This window comes from Lissotriton vulgaris, chromosome 9 (assembly GCF_964263255.1).
Source record: "Lissotriton vulgaris chromosome 9, aLisVul1.2, whole genome shotgun sequence".
Taxonomy (NCBI): domain Eukaryota; kingdom Metazoa; phylum Chordata; class Amphibia; order Caudata; family Salamandridae; genus Lissotriton; species Lissotriton vulgaris.
In genome coordinates, this window is record NC_141697.1 from 612,426 (window position 1) to 636,473 (window position 24,048).

The 24,048-nt window shown below is 45.3% G+C and overlaps 1 long non-coding RNA gene across 1 annotated transcript in view; it reads left to right on the forward strand.

Annotated features, from left to right (window-relative positions):
* The first annotated feature begins 1,846 nt into the window (after nucleotides 1–1,846).
* LOC147689508 (uncharacterized) overlaps nucleotides 1,847–24,048 on the forward strand; it is a 76,231-nt gene continuing 54,029 nt past the window's right edge. Inside the window, exon 1 of the long non-coding RNA XR_015299753.1 lies at nucleotides 1,847–1,913. This is a non-coding gene — a long non-coding RNA (uncharacterized LOC147689508). The remainder of the gene's footprint in view (nucleotides 1,914–24,048) is intronic.

Sequence of the window (24,048 nt, forward strand, 5' to 3'; positions counted from 1 at the left end):
TTGATGTGATAGAGGCGTTTGAACTCCTGGGATTCTCACTCAAAATCCCCGAAGGACACCTACTTGCGGGCATAATCTGTTATAGACCCCCAGGAGTAATTAGCTCCCTACATATGCAGGGACTGATGGATGTCATCTGCAACATGGCCCTTACTCATTCTAATCTGTTAATTTTGGGTGATTTTAATTCATGGCTAAATGGAAACTTGGATTCAGTATACAATAACCTCATCCACTCCTGTGCGAGCCTGAACCTGTACCAATGGATTACAGAGGCAACCCATAAGGGGGGGGGATACACTGGACTTGGCTTTCTCCAAGGAACAGGCCTTGGGAGCAATAGAAGTTTTTCCAGTCGACTGGTCTGATCATTATTTGGTCAAATTTCGGGTATATATTCCTAGGATGAAGCTGTTGGTTACTAGTGGGACAAGGAAGTTCAGGAGTAGAGATTGGAAGGGACTTCTTAAAGGGAAGACCACATAATCTTCAACCTTCTTCTTTGAAGAAGATTTTAACAATGGGAAGAAAGGGGAAGATAACTATGCACATTTTTGTGATCAGATTAAGTCGAGGCTTGACCAGGTCGCGCCCATAAAAAACTGTAAGAAGACTGGCAGACCATCCACTTGTTGGTATAATGAACATCTTAAATACCTTAAACTGACTTCTGGATCAGTACCAGCCTGTTGGATACAGGCTGTGGTTACCCCACTTCTGAAAAAAGTGACCCTTGATCCCACCTGCACTAGTAACTACAGACCTATTTCTCTTTTACCTTATCAGGTTAAGAACATCGAGCCACTGGTCAGCAGGACCTTGTCCCAGTTCCTAGAATGTAACACCAGGCTAGATGATGTGCAGTTTGGTTTTCGTCCTGGATGTGGAACCGAGACTGTACTGGTGACCGTGTTGGACGATCTTAGACTGCGTGCGGACAGAGGAATTTCTGGCCTTCTCATTCTGCTTGACCTGTCCCCTACTTTCGACACGGTCAACCATGAAATCCTGCTGACCAGACTTGGAGAGGCTGGAGTATCAGGCATGGCTCCAGATTAGTTCCGTTCTGATCTATCTGGTAGATGTCAGGCGGTTTCCCTCCCTCCGTATCAATCTGAGTGTTCCAACATCTACCATGGCGTGTCTCAAGGGTCTGCAATCAGGCCCATTTTGTAAAACGTGTATATGAGACCACTGATTGATATTATAAAGACGTATGGTGTAAAATTTGTGAATGATGCTGGTACTCAGCTTTTTTTCTCCATGTAAGCTAGCCAATCTATATCTTTAGAGACCATCCTGCCAGCATGCGGGACACTGTTTTTATGCCAGTGAGAAACTGCATAAAGCGGACTACACTGGAATCCTATCCGATGCAGTGCTACGTGATTTCATCTATTTGGCTATTATAGTAGAGGGAGTGCTGGAATACAACTGGGTGAGAGTTTGGGTTGTACAGTGGCATGATTTCCCATGGGTGTCACGCACACCCTCACCACAGGGGAGGTTGGTATGGGACTATTTCTATTTAAGGTTCTTGTTGTAGACTATTCAATTTCTGCACAAATGGGAGTTCCTAGATGTTTGACTAAACAGTGCTTGATCTAAAATAATCTATTAATTATTAAGTGGTTGAAAAAAGGCTTCTGGTTCATTGTATTTTTGTTCCTCCCTCTCTATGATCGTTTTGCTGTAACTACAAGCTACTTTAAAGGTTAGACATCTTTTTTTTTTAAAGGAGTGAGTTATGAAATGCACGAAAACAATGGAAATAACAGATTTCAGCCATTTTACCATCATTGGATCCATCTGTCAAAACATTTAATTGTCTGTTATTTTTTTACCAGGAGGAGAAATTGTACTCTGAGGAGCTGAAGAAAGAACTGAAGAAAGTTCAAGGGCAACTGAAGCAAGTAAATATTTTAAACTACTTCTAGTAGCTTTCTAGTCATTGAAATGCAAAATATGTATTTTTTGTTAGAGGTGATAAACATTCCTGTATTTTTTCCTTAGCTTGCAAATCTGACTATTAGTTAATTTATTACTTACATGTATTTAAGTTTTGCAGCTGTTTTCCCACAATGTTTTTTACCACAAGACTTTTTCAGATGTGAAATTGTGCTTGCTAATCCTGGCATTTTCAGACACTGTTCTGTAGAACGACCTCCATTTTCCTCAGTCAGGGTTAAATGGCCGCAGGTGACTAATCTGTGTATTCCCTCTTTTGTTAACCCTTAATGTAGCACTGAACCTGTCGCCATCCCACATAGTACTGCAGGATGGCTTGTGGCCCCCTCCCCACATTTATAGTTTTCACCGTAGTGTGTTTTCGTGAAATTTCTTGCATGAAACACTGTGGAAAACGTTTACTCCAGGCAGCAGGTCTTTTTTTTTTTAAAGTCAATTTTTGTACGTTTGTTTAAATTGATTTAATTAGTATATCACACTATCCATTTACAAAGTGCATTCATAATACTGTAGTAATAATTGTAATAATCCATATAGCAAGGTTAAAATAACTAGTTAAATAGAACTGTGAGATGAGAACAATAATTCAGCCCATATTGGTGCACAATCAAATTTCCATGCCCTGTGCACCCATCTGTGAGTCTGTTAATCATAGATTCTAATTTTGGCAAAAACCTCTTGTGGTATCAGACCTCAGCAGGGCCTACCAATGCAAGGGGTTTGCCCTTCTCTGCACAAGTCCTCAGACCAATAGAATAGAAGTTGGCACGGAAACTGGAATATAAAACGGAGACTTTATTAACCTCATGAGGTGGAACTACATTCACACAACACCCTTCGGTAATGTATGAAGTAGCACCCTCAATGGAAGGCACATGGCCATTTTATACCCACACAGGGGCTCAAAAGGAGGCGGTACAAGCACAAAGACACTTTTTATGTACATATATGATCATACAGAAGATGCAGAGTCAAGTGGGAGGAGCTAACAGTTTGCTAATTGTAGTAAACACATCCTGACAGTTACATACTAGGGGCAGCTGCATGGACAGCTGCAGGCTCAACTGAGCATGTGCAGAGCAGAAGAAGCTAAATATAACCTGTCTCTAGGCAGAATACACGAGCCGTTAACAGAAAGGTAGGACAGAGCACATGGTGAACTGTCAGGCTTCTCAAATTATGCCAAGATTCCACAGGAGCGAAGATGAGAGCTCCCCGAACTTCTAGGAAACAACGCTCTGGAGTTGCGACGAAAGGCACAGTGACAGACTTCTTCTCATTGAGTCGCGCTTCCAGCTCCTTGCGACACGCAGTTCCTCAGAAGGCCCAAAACAGCAGCAGGCACTTCCACAAGAACTCTGGGGAGCTGGGGGTTGAAGTCTGTTGTCCCTGAGACTTCAGCAGGAGGCAAGCTCTTTTCCAAAGCCCTTGGAGAACCTTCACAAGTTGAAAACAAAGTACACAAAGTACAGTTCTCCTTCCTTTGGCAGCGAGGCAACCACTGCAGGCCAAATCCCCAAGCAGCACTTAAACTTGGGAATAGTCTCTCCTCAGTTTCTTCAGGTTCCTCTCCTCAGTAAAGGTGTCTTCCTGTATTCCAAAGTGATCTAATTTCACGGGAGCAGGGTCCCAATATTTATACCCTGAAATCCTTTGTTCTCTGAGGGGAGAGGGGCCTCTGTCCAGTCCAAACCAGTTCTAAGCCACTCTGTTTACCAGACTTCTCCTTTCCTTTCACAGTCAGGTCTTAACCATCAGACGCCCCACAGAAGGTGGAGCCAGCATTGTGGAAGGTAAGTACAGTCCTGGAGCACTTTGTTTACAGGACTCCTTCTCTTGTTTCAGTGTGCAGGGCAGAGACATCAGCCGCTTCCGAGGGGGTGGAGCCAGCATGTGGAAGGCAGGCATAGCCCTATTCAGAGTTCAGGTGCACTCCTCCCTCCCATCCGAATGCAGATCTCTCTATTCACCACTGGGTGACTCAGCCTGTCTCCTGGAATTCCCCAACCCTGTCACTGACAGAAACCAGACATAGGAATACACAAACTAGCAGAGGCAGGGTTGAATGGTTAGACAAGCAAACACCTAGTTTCTAAAAGTGGTATTTGCAAACACAGAATATTAAAATAACCTTCACTAAAAGATGTATTTTATTATCCTGAGTTCAGGCATACTAAACTTGAATTTCTACCATGTTATCTGAGCCTGTTAGGATTGTAAAGTGTAACAATTCTAACAGCCCATTCTGGCATATGGAGAACAGGTAGCCTTGATATAGTGAAAAACGAAAATGGCTGTAATTCACTATTAGGACATGCCACACACACACCAGGGCTTGTCCTACCTTATACTTAATATGCACCCTGCCCTTGGGCCTACCATAGTGGTGACTGATATGAAGAAAAGGGAAGGTTTAGGGACTGACAAGTGGGTGCACTTGCCCAGTCAGCATGACAGTACCAGACTGCACGCAGGCTCTGCAATGGAAGACCTTAGACACATTTTACTAGGCCGCTTCTGTGGGTGACACAACCAGTGCTGCAGGCCTACCAGCAGCATTTGGATTACATGCCCTGTCACACTCAGTGCACTAGACTAGGGTCTGACAAGTAAACCAAAATATCCAAACATGGAACCATTGATTAATACATACATTTACAATAGGGAGCATTGGCACTGGATAGCAGTGGCACAGTGCCTAAAGCATCTAATACCACCAAAAACACATGAGGCAACAGAAAAAAATGGAAGAGACCCCCACGCCAATGGTGCCAGGCTTAACTGCCATGTACTTCTCTATTCTGATTTAAAGATGACCTGTTCTCTACTTTCCAATTTTAGGGCCAGCCCCACATTTCTTTGAGCTAATCCTGCTCCTTGTGGCTGTACCCCTTTTGGGCTTTAATACTTGTAGGATGTTGTACTTCTGGTGGGTTTTCATATCCTGCTGCTTGAGGGCAAGATATCTAGGTATATTCCTACTTATGCAGGGAGGGAGTGGGGTGATGTGGGTCCTGTCTGTCTTTATCCTCAAGGTTTTTTTAATCTGTACCTCTTCTTGATTCGCAGAGCTGTTTTAAAATATAGACCATAAACTAAGCATGAACTCTTTTGGCAATGAATGTTTTGTTGTGGTTCCCCTTTGCCATTCTTGGTTATATTTGTTTAGTCTTTCTTTGTCACGTTAAACTTTCTTTAGCATGTGTTCTAGGAGAGACCCCTTTTTAACCTCTGAATGTATTTTATTCAATAAAATGCAGAAATGATTAATTTCCTTATTCTTCTTGGATGTCTGTAATGTGTAGCATTCTACCTGCAGTGTTTCTAATCTTTTTTGATATTTGGTAGCTGGCTGTCCTATCTTTTTTGGACTATTTTAATTCTCTTTAGAGCCATGTATTTCCACAGACTTGCTTATTTATTATAAACTAAATCTGATATGAGCCATATCTGCAGAGTGGTACAAGTTCTCCGGTCCTCCATCAACTCACTCTTGTAGATTTACATTCTCTTTAGATCAAAGTCAAAGTCAAAAAGCTTTATTTCGATAAAACAATTATCATAAAAGCAGCACAGTAGGTCAAATCGTACATATAAAAACAGTAATGGATAAAGAGAGAAAAAAAAAGATTTTGTTGTCTATGTGCATAACGTTAAAAGTGACACTGATTTCGGTAATAATTGTTTGTACAGTCAAAGAAAAAACTAGCCAATTAATTGGTTAAATTTTCACAGATTTCTTAATCAAGAAGAAAAAAGATGGCAGTTCATTTCGGTTAAAACATTTATAAAAATAGAATTAAACAATTGATTTCAGCCTTTTGGCTCGAATAGCCCAAGCCCATGAGAGAAATTTGGCTAGGGCACAAGCATAGGGTACACTACTGTCGGCTATGAGTATCCTAATTGCCACGTCATGGCTCCTGGTCCCCAGCTGGCGGCATAAGTTTTTGAGCCAGACCCTCCTTGGAGTTGCGTACTCACTGCACTCGAACATGAAATGTGCCAGTGACTCCGGTTTGGCAAGGCAGGCTGGGCATAGCTCGGACATTTCCATGTGGGATTTCCATCTTGCGGTAAAAGTATTAAGTGGAAGGGTTCCCACTCTGAACCTAAAGTACAAGGCCCTATCAAAGGGTTTTCCAATTGCATCAAGGTACAATTCCCGTCTGGGACAATCTTTGAACTTCAAGAAATCCTCTGTGAGCCTGCCCAGGGTGGTGCTAGAATTCCTTTGTGAGCAGATCCAGTCCCAGTAAAGCTTTTTGAGGACTAGCTTCGGGGGTGATGTTCTACTCGACCATGATTCAATATGGCCCAACTTTGTTAGTAAGCTCTTCATGTCTCTCAGCCATTTGATTTTGTGCCAACTTGGCGATGACATGATTTCTGCTAGACCTCTGGCATATCCACTTAGTTCTTCCACCCGCCAGATGCGTGCCCATAACAATAATGGATGGAATTTGGCGATATCATCAATCTGGGGGCAGCCTAAGTCCAGCATTAGAGGAAGTGTAGGGGTGCCTTGAGGGAGGGACATAATTGCTCTGCAGAATTTGTTTTCAGATCTCTGCAGAGCATCAGTGGTGGATGAACCCCAAAGTTCAGCCCCATAGAGGGCAGAGCTGATGCCTTTAGCTGAATAAATCTCGAGGACTGTAGCTATAGGCCTTGTTGTGCAGGATCGTTGCTCTTTCAAAAGGGCGCCTGTAATCCTTTTGTGACTCATCAGCATTTTGTCTAAGTGTGGGGTCCAGTCCATTTTGTGCGATAGTCGTATCCCAAGATAGTCAAAGACCTTGACCCTTTCCAGGAGCTCGGCATTCAGAGTGGACATGTTGCTTCGGTGGATTCAGCACGAGGTATTTCGTTTTGTTTGTGTTTATTACCAGACCTCGTTTGGTGCAAAAGGATTGAAAATTGTCCAAAAGTCTCTGGAGTCCCATTGGGGATTTGGAAATTAAAAGCGTATCATCCGCGAAGACGAGGGTCGGTATGCGTTCACCAGCCAGGGATGGTTCATCAGAAGGATGTTCGAGGAGATGCTCAACCACCCCATTGATGTAAAGAGAGAAAAGGGTGGGAGCCAGAACACATCCCTGGCGGACACCTCTCTCAACCGGAATACTACCCGTTTTCTCCCCTCCAGGGCCCCACCTAACTTGGGCAAAGCTATCTTGATGCAACCTAACTAGTAGGGACAGCAAATAGTGTGGCTGCCCCATGTCAGCGAGTACTTTCAAAAGTGATTCCCTAGGTACAAGGTCAAAGGCAGTCTTTAAATCGATAAACGCGAGATAAAGACTGCCCTTGCCTATAACCACCACCTTCCAGTACACCATCATGAGCCTATAAGCTTGCTCAATCGTCCCAGCGCCCACTCTGAAACCTGCCTGAAAGTCAGAAAGAATTTTATTTTCTTCTACCCAATTTAGAATTCTAACTAACAGGACTTTGCCGACAACTTTTTGGCCAATGTCCAGCAAGCTGATCGGCCTATAGTTTGATGGATCAGCCCTCGATCCTTTCTTGTAGATAGGGACCACCTCGGCCCCCTTCCACGATGAGGGAATAGGGGCACCTTTACAAATGGCAACAAGGAGAGAATGGATCAGTTTACCCCATTTTGCACTATCAGCCTTTAAGAGGTCGCCAGGAATGCCATCGGGACCAGCCACTTTTTGTGGAATAATAGTACTTATTGCATATTCCACTTCCTTGACCGTAAAATCAAGGTCAATATGACAGATTTCATGGTTAAGAGTGAACGAAGGTAGGACCACCCCACCCTTATCAAGATCATCATTACAAGTATAAAGTTTAGAGAAGTGATCGACCCACGCCTGGCTTGGGATATTACAAGTTATCAGATCACTATCTGGTCTATTGCGGGCTCTTATAGTATCCCAGAACCATTTCGAGTCTTTTTTAGAGCTAGCTTCTTTGAGAGTTGACCAATAGGCGTCTTCCCACTCCCTTTTCGCTAGCTCCAAAGCTCTTTTATGTTCTCGCCTAGCCGTCTGTATTAATGGTTGGGACTTTCCTTTGACTGCCTCAATTAGGCGTGCTTTGGCTTTCCTACATGATGCAGAGTACCAGTCGTGTCTCCCTTTAGCTTTGTTTTGGGGCATGGTTTTCCCTGCAGTCCCTTTTACCCAAAAAACATCTCCTATTGTTTTTACGGCTGCTTCATAAATAGGAGTTACCCTGTCTGCTGCCATGAGTGAGTCTATGGAACTGATTTCCTCTTGTGAGCCTTTGAGCACTTCTTCGATAGTGGAGAGTTTATCAAAATTACCCGAGATTTTATTCCACTTAAGGCGTCTTCCACAAGAGGAAACAGTGATCCCCTGGGGACAGTTCGGAGGTGCTAACGGCACTCCGGGGGACCAGGGATTCATTATGGATAAAGAAAGTGAATTATGGTCACTCTCTATGGTCGGGATAATAGCCATGTCAATGACCGAACTCCAGAGCCCCCGATCCAACAGAATATAGTCAATCCTCAAGGAATGGCCAACTCTGTTGAATGTTGGGGCACCCATCCGGTCAGAGGATGTGCGGCCATTAGCTGCCCTTAATCCGAACTCTAAAGTCAATGCATTAAGCTGTATTGCACTGCGAGTCCAGCACTTAATAGGAGGGATAGAGAGCGTAGGAATACCCCATCTACTATCCTCATCTCCTAGATCAGGTATTCCTTCTAGGGGGAGTGGCTCATATGTGCAGTTAAAATCTCCTGCTATTATAATATGATCAGAATCTGTATGATCCCCAAGTTGGGCCTCAAGCTTGGATATTACTGGTGAAGTACACCCATTTTTGGAACCTCTAGCATAGACATCGTAGAGATCTACTGTTAATCCCCCACGATGGCCAGATAGAGAAATACCAAGGATATCTGGGTTATCTGTCCGCTTAATGGTTATTCGACAATTAAGCGAAATGCTTACCCAAATAATAAGCCCCCCTGAGGGACGCCCCTTCCTATGCTTAGGTTTATCAGCTGGTGCAAAGATGGTAACAAACCCAACTCGATACAGTGGCTCAGTGCTCCAGGTCTCCTGGAATACACAGATCTTGTGGTCTTCAATCAGGACGTTCCACTCAGGCAAACCTAATTTCCTAGTAATCCCGCAAGGTTCCAACTAAGGATTTTTATTTCACCATATGTTAGATTACCTCTAATGTTGGTAGTACTTTTGGGGTTAGTTAGGTCTTCGCAGTCCCTGGTTGGAGCATCGGATAGTGGTATAATAGCTGCCACTGTTGGAGATTCGGGACAAATAGAGTGAGGGATGGCTGAGGGAACATCCTCCATGTCCCTATTGGTGTCAGAGTTTAGGGCTGGAGTTTCCATGAGGTTAAGTCAATCTACCTCATCTAACACACAGAATCTATTTGGGTAACGAATTGTGAAAAAAAGGGATCAAAAGGAGGCGGCAATCCTTGCCACGACTGTTGCCACTGGTGGTTTGCAAGTTGTGTGGGCTGAAGGGGTTGCTGCCATTGCTGAGCAGGATGATGGAGGGGTTGTGGAGGTTGAAAAGGTTGTTGCCACTGAAGAGTAGTATGCTGTGGGAGTTGTGGAAAATGTAGAGGTTGCTGCCATTGTTTGGTGGTATACTGCGGAGGGTAAGTAAACCCTCTGCTATTTGGGAAAACAGGCCGATGGGAGTTTAATCTTGGGGGCATAGGAAGAAAATAGGACAAGGGGAGTGGATTGATTTCGGTAGCAGGTCCACTGTTGGGTGTGTTACATATATAACTTTCTGCCCCTATATCCCTGCTATAGTTTTCGTATTCCTGCCCACCCAATCCCCTCTACGCACAGAGAGAGTTTCCCCACTCATATGGCTAGGTAGAGGCTTGTGTAACTGGAGCCACTGGGCGCACTTATTTCTTAACTCTACAAAAGTTTCTTTTACGCCCTCCTTCAGTGGCGGAACAGCCATCAACACTACCACAAAGGGAGAGACTTCCGGTGGCAAGCTAATTGTCTTAAAGCGTGACTGTTTTGGCTTAGATCCTTGAGGCTTGTTTGAGGAAGAAGGTACTGTTGGGTTGGTGGAGTTCCCATTTGGGTCTCTGGCTTGTAGATTGTCTGCTTTGGGTAGACCAGTAGATGTTTGTGATGCTGGAGCAGAGCCCACCACATTAGGGGTAGGTAGGGATAAAGGTAAAGCAGGATTGTTTCCTGTTAGGGTCGAGTGTAGTGTAGTTGGATCTTTGCTGGCTAATGGGATATTAGCCTTGCTGGATGGGTCTTTTACATGCTTAGTGCAAGGTGCAGTCTTGGAAAGTGCTTCTTTTGTCCCTTGCGTCTGAGTGGGCCCAACCCCACTCGTCTTGTTAGCACATTTCGAGTTTATTAGTGACGTTAGCCTATCAAGTTTAGAAATTAGAGGCTTGATTTGCGCTGCTATTGTAGCTTCAAGGTCCAGTTTTAGGTCTATTACCATATTTTCGACCCAGCAGGGTATGCCTGATGCAGAGTGTGGGGTGGGCGATACCAGATTGTGATTCCTAGCTTTAGTCCTGGGTTTATCCTTGAATTTAGTCTTAGGCGCGACCTTTGCAGGAGTAGTGGCCCTTCTCCCTGAGTCGATCACTACAGGAGCCGCTCCTATTTCAGGTTGCCTATCAGCACTCAGATCTGGCTTATCAGATGGCTGGCAGGCTTCCAAATCTGGCGTGGCCTCAAGGTCAACATAGGACGGATCGGAGTCGGATTGAGTCACTGATAGATCGACAGCGTTCGGGACTGTGAACGTGCCGGTAGTAGTTAGAGGTAGGGGTAGAGAACAATGGTTCAAGGCTTGTTGGGAGGGAGATTTTGCAGTTGCAAGAGAGCCCAAAGACGAGCGCTTAGCGTTCATGAGATCCAAGGAAACTCTTTTTTCCAGCAGAATGATACTCTTGTCGATGGTTTCATTTACCCGTGAAAGGAAATGATCTATGGGGCCAGTCACTTGTGCCACGGCCATAGCTTTTTTTGTGCAACTTCTGGTTCTGTTGCGCATGGTTGACATCTGCGCTGCGGGGCCTAATACAGCAAAGTGGTCCTCAGAAAAAGTAAATGTTAGGTTTAATAGCCGGCCACTCTATGCAGGGAGAAAGGGTAAGAATCACAATGCCGCCTACCTTGCCAATAGATAGGAGGCAGCGATGCAGGGGTTCAGGGCCAGGGCCGTCCTCTGCCGTCCTCGAATGGCCTAAAACGGCCCGCTCTTTGCCCGGTCTTCGCCCGCTTCTCCGTCCGCGCGCGTCCCGCGTACGCGTTCTGGGCGGAGCTAAAATAGAGGGGGAGAGAAGGGGGCGGGAAGAGGAACCAGGTGCGCGCGATGGACGGCGCAAGCACTTCTGGTCCTCGCAGTCCCGCTCCCTGTGCTGGTGGCCTTTGTCTCTCTCCCTCGGGGTATGTAACCGAGCCGATTGCTCCCAGGTTACTCAGAAGGCTTGTTGGAGGGCTCCGGCAGTAAAGGAAATCCCAGGTATGGCCAATGTCGATGACAGCAGTCTCGCTTGCAGCACGAGCGGCACCCGCGCCAGCGGGGGCCGCGAGGAGTTTTTACAGCCCACAGGAAGGTCAGAGGGAGGAGGGGGCGGGAAGAGGAACCAGGTGCGCGCGATGGACGGCGCAAGCACTTCTGGTCCTCGCAGTCCCGCTCCCTGAGCTGGTGGCCTTTGTCTCTCTCCCTCGGGGTATGTAACCGAGCCGATTGCTCCCAGGTTACTCAGAAGGCTTGTTGGAGGGCTTGTTGGAGGGCTTGTTGGAAGGCTTGTTGGAGAGTCATCCCAGCCCTGGTCTGGGGTGACTCTTTAACCTTAGAATAAGGTTTTGATCTAAATGTTTAGACATATTTCTGCTCTCAGATCTGCTTTCCTCACCAGCCTGTGGTGTGGAGCTCACTTATGCATAACCTAGATCCCTTGTGCACATTTACCATAACATACTTTTCTTTATCACAACCTTACTTTAATTGTTATAATTTGAGAAGTTTGCATTTGCCTCACCTTATGACAGCGACAACCTCAGGGGGAGGCTTACCCATGATAATAGACTGTTGGTCAAACAGGTGTCTGCTTACCTTCTTGGAGAAATGTGCAGTCCTATTCCCAATGGGCAGTGTCATGTCTGTCTTTTGCCATCAGCGATGACCTTTGGTACCCTCTGTTGTGTGTCGATTTAGATACCGTATATAGATTTCCTGATTTATGCCCTTATATAGGGACAATTCACAATGTCCTTATTTAGGCCTAGAAATCCAGCCCTTATTTAGGAATTGCTCATGCTAACCAAATACAGGCATGGTCAACTACATCCGTCGATCCACGCCACAAGTTCCTGGAAAACCAGATGCTTAAGCCTTTAGGACTTCCCCTTCCTTGGATATTGATTTCTCAAAGAACTCATTTATGTAGGAACATCTATTCCTTAGGGGTTCATTCGTGATGTTCCTCTGCCCGACTTTTACGTCAATACTGGAATTCCTAAACACCTTCAAGGTATAAATATACTTTCATTTGCCTTGACAAACAACGGTACGGCACAGCTTGGCTGCATACTTGCACAACGCGGTTCACCACGGCAAGTTCGGAAGGAGATTGAGTCCCCAACTGACGCACTGACCAGACTCTGTCATCCACCTCGCAGAGAATCCAGCTCCAGTGTTTCTAAACCCCCCCCAAGAGATTGAGACCCAGAAAGATTCCAACCTCTCTCATTCTAAGGTATAAAGCAGATTAGAACCTAGAGAAACTTTTGGCAACTCTTGGCTAAACTAGACTAGAGCTAAACACCACCTTCTTCCCTCGTACTACACTGAGGTAAGGTACACTGGGGTAAGAATATTTTAGAAGCACCAGATGAGTATTTTAGCCTGTTAATGTGTGTATGTATTTTTATGAAGATGTCGTAGCTACACACTATGCTCTTGCAGTATTATTTTATCTTAACAAAGCATGCACGATTGACTGAGTGAAACTGTTATCTATTGTTTCCACAATTCTGAGATGTTCCAATTCTAAAGGGAAACAAAGTTGTCATGTTAATGCGTTTGTCAGAAACGAATCCCTTGTTCATTGGAGAAGTTTTTAGTGACCTCAGAGTTAGCTGGCACACACAAGTAATTAAGTGTAATGTACTCGATAGAAACATGCTGACCTCAGTCTATGTCAAATCTATTGTGTATATTATTCCAATGCCCAGAGCCTATCAGGGGTATAGGAACTACACTACATGGCGCCCAACGGTTTGGTAAGGCACTAATGTAACGCAAGATACTGAAGTAACTCAGTCGTGCTTTTCTCAGAGACCCTCTACTCATAATACTCCATAAGACATCTGGAGTGGGTAGGGATAATATCTGCCATAGAGGAGTAGGATGAAAATCCAGTGTTAGCTGTTTGGTTTGTTCAACGTTGAAGGATACAGTGTTCTAAAATATTGTGCACCTTGTCTTTGTTCCCTTGAAACGTACTCTGCAATTTTCATTAAACAATGTCTAATAACAGCAATAACACCTAAACCGGTGGAGCTGCGGCTTACCAAGCCGAAGCAGCTTTTAACTTTAAATGTTTTGATGAAACTGATAATGCTATAATCATTCCTATTAATTTAAGAAGAGCCATCACTCTAAAACATATGAGACATGGTCTAACACCAAGAGGTGATAGAGCAGTTTTTGTGATAGAGGCACATGAATCTCACCAGACAAAGGTATTCTACTCATGGATAACATTCCCTGAGTCCATGCAGTAACTAAAAGGTTTCACTTCTACAAAGAAGATCCAGCAGAGGAATATATTCCTTTCAAGGATATTGAAATTCCTCTCACATACCAGGAGCATGAGCTCTGGTTTAAAGGCGCCCTAAAACATTTAAATAACATTACCAGGCTTGCTTCACTAGGTAGACCAGGAGCAACATGGCCGGTTTTAGCCGGCTACACACCCAACCCTGACATTGAATTAATGTCGGACGAGGAATTACTTAATAATATCTAAAAATGAATAGAATTATACAGTTAAACCACAACTGTCAGAGTTCTGAAAATACCTCTACTAGACACAATCCTACCTCTTCTAAAAATAAGTGGGCAAAATAGTAAACCTCATTCGAAAGAGAGGCGTTCTCATTCCTGAGGTAGGTCTCCTCAAAAGGAGCCCTCTGAAAGGAGGTATAACCTTAGGAATAGGGATAATTTTAGAAAACCTGACGGGTATCAAGACACTAATACACGTTCCTCTCGTACCTTTTAGATATCGTCACAGATATCAAAGAAGACGACGGTCAGACAAAGAACGCGTGAAGTCCAAAGACAATCAACACGTTCAGAAAAACAAACCAAAACCTCAATTCGCATAAAAGGTAGCAGGTCTAAAGATCAGACATGCTGAGCACACAACTCAAGAACGGAGAATGGGCTCATACAATGCTGGACAGTGGAGCAGAAGTAACTAAGCATGGGCGGAAAATCCGTTTCGCTCGCAGATTTTGCGGATTTTCGGTAAATTCGCAATCCGCGAGATTCGCGAATCTCCCGCAAAATCCGCAAATCCGCGAGCAGCGGATTTTATGGCTTGCTCGCACTGTTCGCGTGAGTTCGCGGCTTCCCAGTACAACTTCGCGCCCCGCGAATAAGCGCAAAATTGCAGAAATACGATCTTAGCAAAACTGAAACTACTTACCAGGTTCAAAAGTTCAGGCTCATCATTAGTAGCCATTTCCTGTAGTGCTTCCTGAGGGGCCCCTCCAGAGTTCAGTTGCCAGTTGCAACTATTATGTGACCCTGCTCTGAACCTCAGAATAGTTACACATATGCCACAAAGGTCCTGAATTACAGCTAAGGGAGACAAGCAGGAGCCAGGCTGGAAGTTCAAATCCATTAATCAGCCCCTAATTCATTATTGTCAGTTGGGGCAGGGCAGGTGTTGTAACTAATTTTGCAACAATGAAAGCACTTAGCAAGTGCAAAAGATCACTAATCAGGAAGCACTAAGGAAGCAGGTACCAGCTAAAAAAATATTCTGTGACACATTAATCAGCCCCAAATTAATTCAGGTCACTTGAGGCAGGGAAGGTGTGCTTGCTTTGCCACAATAATGTACACTGACTGGACAACCAGAGGGTGCTGTGATGAAACAGAGGGTGCCATGGGTGGGCTAGAGGGTGGCATCAGTAGTCAGAGAGTGGCAGTGGTGACAGAGAGTGGCAGTGATGAAGAAGAGTGTCCTAAACAGGCTGGACACGTAGAAACAACAAGTTCGCGAAACTTGCGACCCGACAGGTAAGTTCGCATGTTGCGAAATTGTACAAAACCCTCGCGAACTGGCAGAAACCCGCGCGAACACAAAAAAAAATCCCCAAATTCGCGAACGCGAGATTCGCAAAATTCGCCCATGCTTAGAAGTAACAATAGATCGCCAGAACCTGAAGGGACTTGTGGAGACAGTGGACTTGAATGAGGACATTCAATTTGAAACTGCAGACATAAGGGTTAATTCTCCACATAGGTTACATGAAATAACACTCTGGATGGAGGGAGATATACCAAGAAAAGTGAAAGCACTCTTTTGGGAGCGACTTTCAAAGGGTTATGGCATACTTCTGGCAGAACAGGACTGGCCTCCAGAATTTGTCAGGGAGGGCTCACAGGGTGAAGACATCATTATGCCAACCTTCTCCAACCATGTTCCAGTACATTTAAAATATACTTATGCCAGGAAATGGGCAGTTGCCCAAGCCCCAGAATTATACAAAAATCATGTATTATGGGATGAGGATTCACCTCATCATAAGATCCAGTTACAAAATCAACCGACTGCACAAAGGCAGTATCCAATTAAGCAAGAAGCTAAAAAACAGGTCAGGGAGATTTTAGATCAACTTGAATACCAAGGAGTGATTGAAACATGCACCTCATCCATGAACAATCCTTTTTCCTGTTTCCAAACCAGACAATACATATCAACTAGTTTTGGATTAGACACCTAAACTCTTGCTGTAAAACATTTGCAGTGCAAAATGCACACAGTACAGCATTAATGAATAACACTGCATAAAAAAAAGAAAACCACATTAGATATTTCTAATGGTTTCTTTTGTCAAAACATTGCACCTGAAAGTGGGTATTTGACCGCTTTCTCAATAATGGGGACCCAGCGTCACTTCCATTAATTCCCTCAAGTGTTCAAGAATAGCCCGGGGTTATTCTCAGCAAGACTTACCGAGTTACTACAAATGTGTGTGATGGTTTCCGTCCATCAGATGATGCTGACACAGACAACCCTACATGGCCGCCGCCGAGTAAACCGGAAGTACGGTTGGTGGTCTGGAGCCCAACAAGGAGGGGTGGACTGGACCGTTAAATAAGGCAGCTGGCGTCCGGAAGGGTGTTCAGGTGTTTTGGAGCTACTGAGAGGACGACACCACATGACCCGAATGAAAGGAGGACCTAGGATACCGAGTAATGAGGAGCAGGAGGATGTTGGCTTTATCCTCGCAGGAGGCTTCACTAGGTACCACTGTATGAGATCTCAGCGTTACAAGGTATCACTGTAGGAGATACAAGCTTCAAACGTAACCAGGTACCACTGTGAGATGGCAGCATCACACGTCACTAGGTACTACAGCAACCGCCCTCAAACAGGAAGCTGCTATATGGCCGGAGGTTGAGAGGGGAACCTCTGTGGCAGGACAGAAACAAACTCCTATAGTCATGGAAAGTACTGAGATCAGGTCCAGACAGGGAAATTAAAACAGCCCTGGGAAAAATGATAAATTCACCTCTCATGTGCAGACGTTCTAATGTGCGCTAGAACCAGATTAACTCTTTCAAGCTGCCGCCGGGATCTCGTTACATGCACCACCACTCCTGGAGGACGAAACAGGCCTCTAAGTGTAAAAACCAGCCTCCTGGGGCTCCAGCCGCCGGGGGATTGCCCGGCTGGCCAGTCAGTTCATGAATGAGGGTTGGGATGATGCAGGTACACCAGACATGCAGGCATGGAACACCTCTTAGCAGGCCCTCAATCTTCTCTTCACTCAAATGTTCTTGGCCTCGTTGTGGCTGCGGGGTCTTTAGGACTTCTGGGTTGCTAGCTCCCTGTAGATGGCCTTAGGCATCTGGATCTTGCTCTCTATCCTACTGGTCAGATGTCTGCTCCTCTTCCGACACTGGCCAGTAGACACTCCTTTCCTTCCAAGGAAGTTCCCAAAAAATGGCTTCACTAGTTCTTTGCACCAGTCTTGAGTTCTTTGCTCTGGTCCTGAAGGATAGAGGGCCAGTTTCACAAAGGTACACCTATACTTGTGTGTAAGTTTACTTTTCGATATTCACAAAGGTAAGCTTAGACCGAAAGTCTAACTTTACTACTTTTCGGTATTCACAAAGGTAAGTTTCTACTAGTAAAGTTAGACTTTGTGTCAAAATTTCCATTTGTGATAACCGAAAGTAGTAAAATTATATAAAGATGTAAGTTTACGTTTGTGAATTCATCCCACCAAGAGTAAGATAGAGAAAGATAGGGCAGGGTATAGATGGAAAAGGCACGAGAGTGAGGGAGATGGCAGGAGAGAAAGGCTTGAGGGAGTGCAGGCAGCAGCAGTGTCCACTTCCTGGTAAAGGTCTCACATAGTTGGTGAAAAGACTCTACCTTGAAAGACTTGCTTGGGGGAGATTTTATGCTTTGGGGACATCAGCAGGATACGAAGGCCAAGCAAAGCCCCGTCTTATTTCAAAATGTCGATCTCCGTGTATATGTGAACAGACATGTGATAAGCGAACAATGTATCATTTTATACGATACAGTGTCCTACTGGTCATACTATGTCTTACTGGCAACCTTGTGTGATAATTGTGCTGAATCTTATCATATGGGATGGTGTCCCACTGGTCATATCTGGGATATACTACACTGGGCCATACTAGGCAGGAATGTGACGCTTGATCATCAAAACTCTACAGTCGCCTCCCATCTGTTGACCAATGAATGGCATGCAGCTGCCTCAAATTGATTAAAGAAAAAATACTCTTGTGGTGACTGGAAACCTGACTCTCTCTGAACCTGGCCTGAGGACCTAGGGCCACTGTAAAAAAAATTCTTAGGAGGTCCGAATCCTTGGAATTACCATGGACGCCAAGCTATCAATGAATGCACATGTGGGCAAGGTAGCTAATTCAAGCTTAATCACAATCAAAACACTGCAACACATCTTCCCGCACCCAGGAGTCCCTCACAAGATTCACGCTCCCTTCTCACTTGTTCCATCAAAACTGGAATAAGCTAATGCTCTGTATCACGGCTCACCTCTGTCAACTATAAGAACATTACAGAGAATTCATAGCCCTGCGCTAGACTCCTCCATGTAAAACCACAAGAACACGTATCTCCCCTTCCTCCAGGGCCCTACACTGGTTACCAGATGCCATAAGCTCCACAATCAAGCTGCTTTGTATCACACACAAAGCAAAACATGGCAAAGGCATAAAGACCACTCTTCATCAGGAAGGAAATCAACAAATACATACAGCAAAGGAACCTGTGCTCGAGAATGTCTCCCCGCCTCAATGTTCCTACATACAAGAAGAAAAACTTGAATGGAACATCTATCTCTGTGCAAGCAGGCAAACTATGGAATCACTAACCACTCACATAAGATGCAAAGACAGCCGGTGCTTAATTTGAACCAGTGATTTCTGGTGCTCGGCACTGGCACTTATTTGTACACACGGGCGCTTATAGCACAAACTCAACCCAAAGGTACTGGAGTGCTTTTCATGAGCACCAGTTAAGGACACATTCATTTTTTGTAGGCTCTAGGAGATTAAGGGATTTGCCCAGAATCGCAGGATGTTGAGCCTATGCCGAGACTCGAACCTGGTTCTCCAGTGTAGTGTAGTTCCTATATTCCCAATAGGCCCTGAGCATTGGAATAATATATACTGTTTAGACGTAGAACTGATGTCGACTAGGTTTCTACCGAATACATTAAACTTATAGTGAGTGCCAGCTAGCTCAGAGGTCACTAGAAACTTTCTCGAATTCACAAGAAGGGTTTAGTTTCTGACAACCGCATAAACATGACAACTTTGTTTCCCAAGAATAAGAAATCAAATCTCTAGAGTCGCGGAAACAATAGATAGCTATTTTACTCAGTCAATCGTGCATGCTTCGTTTCACCAGAGATGCAGAGAAAAATAGAGAGACAGGCATTTTCAAAAAAAGTATTTATTGAACAGTCTTCTTTCTCAAGCTTTGGAAATGAACTGCTATAATCGTAATACTGGTTATAATACACTGCATATAATACAAACAGTATTATAAAGTAGTACTGTAAAAGCATGATATGGTTTCTAAGCCATAAAGTGCATAAAATGTATAAAATACATTGAGTAATAAATAATGACTAAAAGTACTCAACTGGTGCTTCTAAAATACGCCTACCCTGGTGTACCTAACCTAAGTCTAGTACTAGGGAAGAAGTAAGTGAGGAGAAGTCTAAGTTTAGTAGTTCTCTGCCAGGAATCTATTCCAAGAATTCTCTAAGAGGTCTAATCAGCTCCGTACCTTGATTTTAGAATGAAGGATGTCTTGTATCTCTCTCAGAACTCGATTTCCCAGATACCCGCAAGGGTAAGCCGAAAACACTGGAGCTTGATTTCTCGGCAAGAGAAAAGACAGCGTCTCTCTCAGTGCGTCACCTGGAGGGTCGGCTTCCTTCGACATTTGCTGCTGCAGGGCGTCGGGCAAGTAGTTGGTCGTTCTCCAGTATTAGGGGTGTCTTTCATAGATTCACATGCTTGAATATCCCCCGTCGTCGGAGTGGGAGTCCCACGGTAAATAAAATAGCAATAATATATACTATATATATATATATATATAACATCAAACCTGAAATATGTAATAGAAAAAAGGCATAACAAGCCTACACATATTTCTACATAGGAATGCATGGAAAAGGAAAAAACCATTTGCAGTCTATCATTGTCATTATGTTGGTCCAAACTACAGCCAATCAGGCGCCAGCAACCCTCTAGAACCTTCTCCTCAGATCTCAGCACCTCAGATTTTCTACCGCACGTCGTGTGAAGGGAGTCTCCCTGAGCTCTGCTCAGTTTTTTTTTCTTCAATTTTCTTCAATTTTCTTCAATTTCTACTTCTTAATATCACAGTTTTGTACTGTCTTCTCACATGAAGTCTACGTTTAGACCCTGTGTCACTTGTAGGAAACTGTGACCTTTTCCTGTGAACCCTCATGAAGAGGATATGGAAACACTCTGCTTGTCTCTGACATGGTAAGAGGAGAAGGGGTTGTTCTTGTGCTTAGACTGTACCCCCCTTCTGATGTGGGAGGAATTTTTGTTTTGTCCTGCACATTCACGTTTTAAGTGATGCTTCTCCTCTACTTCACCAGCTGAAGTAACATCACAATTAAGGGGTCTCTGGCCTTCTTTGAGTCTGCCTCCCACATCTACGCCCACGAGATTTACTCTCAGGCGTCTAGACTCACACTGAGCACTTTTCTACGTGAAAATGTGCCAGCTTGTCGACGATACGGTCTATGTATCCTCTGACGACAATCTTTGCCATCACTTTTGCTCTGCAGCGACAACGCCTCCAGGTATGCGTCGGCGACAGTGAGGACAGTGCCCTCTTGTCGACTACAGGCTCGTAGACCACTGGGAGTTTTTGTTGATGGTAATTTCTTCGACAGTTGGCCTCGTCGACGGTAAGCTCGTCGACGGTAGGCTAGTCTACGATATGTCCCGTCGACGGTGGCTCGTCGACGGTAGGCTCGTCGACGGTAGGCTCGTCTACGGTGGCTCGTCGACGGTAGACTCGTCTACGATATATGTCCCGTCGACGGTGGCCTCGTCGACGGTAGGCTCGTCGACGGTGAGCTCGTCGACGGTAGGCTCGTCGACGGTAGGCTCGTCGACGGTAGGCTCGTCGACGGTAGGCTCGTCGACGGTAGGCTCGTCGACGGTAGGCTCGTCGACGGTAGGCTCGTCGACGGTAGGCTCGTCTACGATATATGTCCCGTCGACGGTGGCCTCGTCGACGGTAGGCTCGTCGACGGTGAGCTCGTCGACGGTGGGCCCCGTAGACGACAGGCTCGTCGACGGTGAGCTCCGTAGACGATGAGCTCCGTAGACGGTGAGCTCCGTAGACGATGAGCTCCGTAGACGGTGAGCTCCGTAGACGATGAGCTCCGTAGACGATGAACTCCGTAGACGATGAGCTCTGTAGACGATGAGCTCTGTAGACAATGAGCTCTGTAGACAATGAGCTCTGTAGACAATGAGCTCTGTAGACAATGAGCTCTGTAGACGATGAGCTCTGTAGACGATGAGCTCTGTAGACGATGAGCTCTGTAGACGATGAGCTCTGTAGACGATGAGCTCTGTAGACGATGAGCTCTGTAGACGATGAGCTCTGTAGACGATGAGCTCTGTAGACTATGAGCTCTGTAGACGATGAGCTCTGTAGACGATGAGCTCCGTAGACGATGAGCTCCGTAGACGATGAGCTCCGTAGACGATGAGCTCCGTAGACGATGAGCTCCGTAGACGATGAGCTCCGTAGACGATGAGCTCCGTAGACGATGAGCTCCGTAGACGATGAGCTCCGTAGACGATGAGCTCCGTGGACGATGAGCTCCGTGGACGCTGAGCTCCGTAGACGGTGAGCTCCGTAGACGGTGAGCTCCGTAGACGGTGAGTTCCGTAGACGGTGAGTTCCGTAGACGGTGAGCTCCGTAGACGGTGAGCTCCGTAGACAATGAGCTCCGTAGACAATGAGCTCCGTAGACAATGAGCTCCGTAGACAATGAGCTCTGTAGACGATGAGCTCTGTAGACGATGAGCTCTGTAGACGATGAGCTCTGTAGACGATGAGCTCTGTAGACGGTGAGCTCTGTAGACGGTGAGCTCTGTAGACGGTGAGCTCTGTAGACGGTGAGCTCTGTAGACGGTAAGCTTCGTCACCATTCAGCCTCGACGCCAGTTGGCTTCGTTGACGGTTGACCCTGTCAACTATTGGAATCGTCGACGGTTGAGCCCGTCGACAGTTGGTTTCACACACGGTTGTCTTTTATGCACAATGTGTTTTGGTAGACGATTTATCTCGTCGACTGCAGCTTTCTGCTACATCCACGTGATGGCGTGGTGGCTTTTTACTCCTGCCTTTATATCTTCCTCTAAAAACTGGAGCTCTATTGCATTTACCTCTGGTGAATATTTGAGGTTTTCCCCTCCTTATGAAGAGAGCGGCGAATCGCTTTCCCTTTTTCCCCTCGTCCGGGGGAAACCACAAAAACAAGTTTGTTCAGTTCCTATCATAGACTTTATTTAGCAAGAAGGTGTTAGACTCATGCAGAGGTCAAACTCTGTGCCGGCGGTTTTTGTTTTTCACGCCTCGACAAGAAATGTGCAGCTCCCCACTATTCAGCCTACCCTGCCTCAGTCATTATTCAGGCGGCACGGCGATTATCTTGCAAGCCAGTTGGGCAAGTGTGCCACCATATGTGCTCTGACATGTTGGCGCCAGTAGCACTTATTCCAGAATCCTCCAAGCCTCACGCTTTGAAGATCCTGCAGGAACAGGGACCGTCGGAGTGGTTCCGAATCTCCAACAGCGTTAGGGTTTACTCTCAGTTCCTCATCAACAATGAGGAAAGTGTTGCATGATTTTAGATCTTTGCGCAAACTTTACGAATGTTGTCCCTCAACAAAATCCTATGTTCTTATGCCAGAACGATTTTAAAACTACTCTCAACCTCCAGGATGTCTATTTTCATGTGCCAATCCTTCCTAAGCATAGGAAGTGGCTACGCTTTACAATAGGTACAGAACTTATTCAATAAAGGTCCTACCTATTGGATTTAGGTCCGTTTCAAGTGTCTTTAAGTACATCCTGGCACCAGTGGCAGCCTATCTACGTCTGCAAGGCATACAAATTTCTCATTCCTGAGACAACTGTATAATAAGGGCTCGCTCTTATTTACAATCAGTCCAGCACACCCAAACTTGTCAGTCACTGTTTCAAGACCTGATTTTCAATATATCATGACAAGTCACAACTAGTACTAGCTCCGATATCAACTTTTCTCGGATCATCAATCAATACCAACCTAGCAAGGGTGTTTATCTCGCACGAACAACGGGCTTGCATCTCCCACTTGGTGGTTCTTCTACGTTGGTTTCAGGTCTCTAGTTCCTTTGTAGATCTCATTCAAATCAATCCTCGGATGCAAGAGGCCCCCCTTTTTTGTTGGTGTGTCCAAGTAAGAAATTTGTAAAGGGGTGTACGTTATTCCTTCCAGAAGTGCCAAATTACACAATCACCACAGACGCATCCCTTCGAGGGTTGAGGAGCATATCTCAAGGGCTGAAGGTTCAGCAGGGAATGGGAACCCTCAACAAAAGGCTTAGCACATCAATCAGCTAGAGCTAGGAGCTATCTTCTTAGCCCTCAAATCCTTTCGTGTTATCATTCAAGGAGCCACAGTATTGGTTTGCAAAGACAATACCTTACTTGCACAAACAAGGAAGAACGAGGTTGGTTCTTCTATCTCAGAAAGCCCAAGAGATATGGGCTTTGGCAATATGGCACAGGATCAAACTCTTGGCTGTTAATGTGCCGGGAGTTGCAAATGTGCTGGCGGACACCCTCAGCAGGTCAACAGATGTCCACCCACGAATAGGAACTGCATCAGCCAACGGCGGATCGAATGGACCTCTTTGCGACAAAAAAAAAATTAAATAACAGCTTATGCCTGTTTCTTTGCAAGCTGGCATCCCCACAGGGACTCGCAGGGGAAGGCGTTTTCAATAAACTGGTCTCAAATATATGCTTACGCCTTTTCTCCGATACCGTTGGTTCCGAGAATTCTCCGTCAGATGAACAAAGAGCCGTATCGTTTGATTCCCATCGCCCACAGGTGGCCTCGCCAAGACTGATTCACCGAACTTCTTCTCCTCTCAGAGTACGATCCAATACAGTTTCGACCAATTCCAAATCTCCTCTCCATTCAGAATGGTCAAATTTGCCATCAGATCCGGCTTCTCTAAA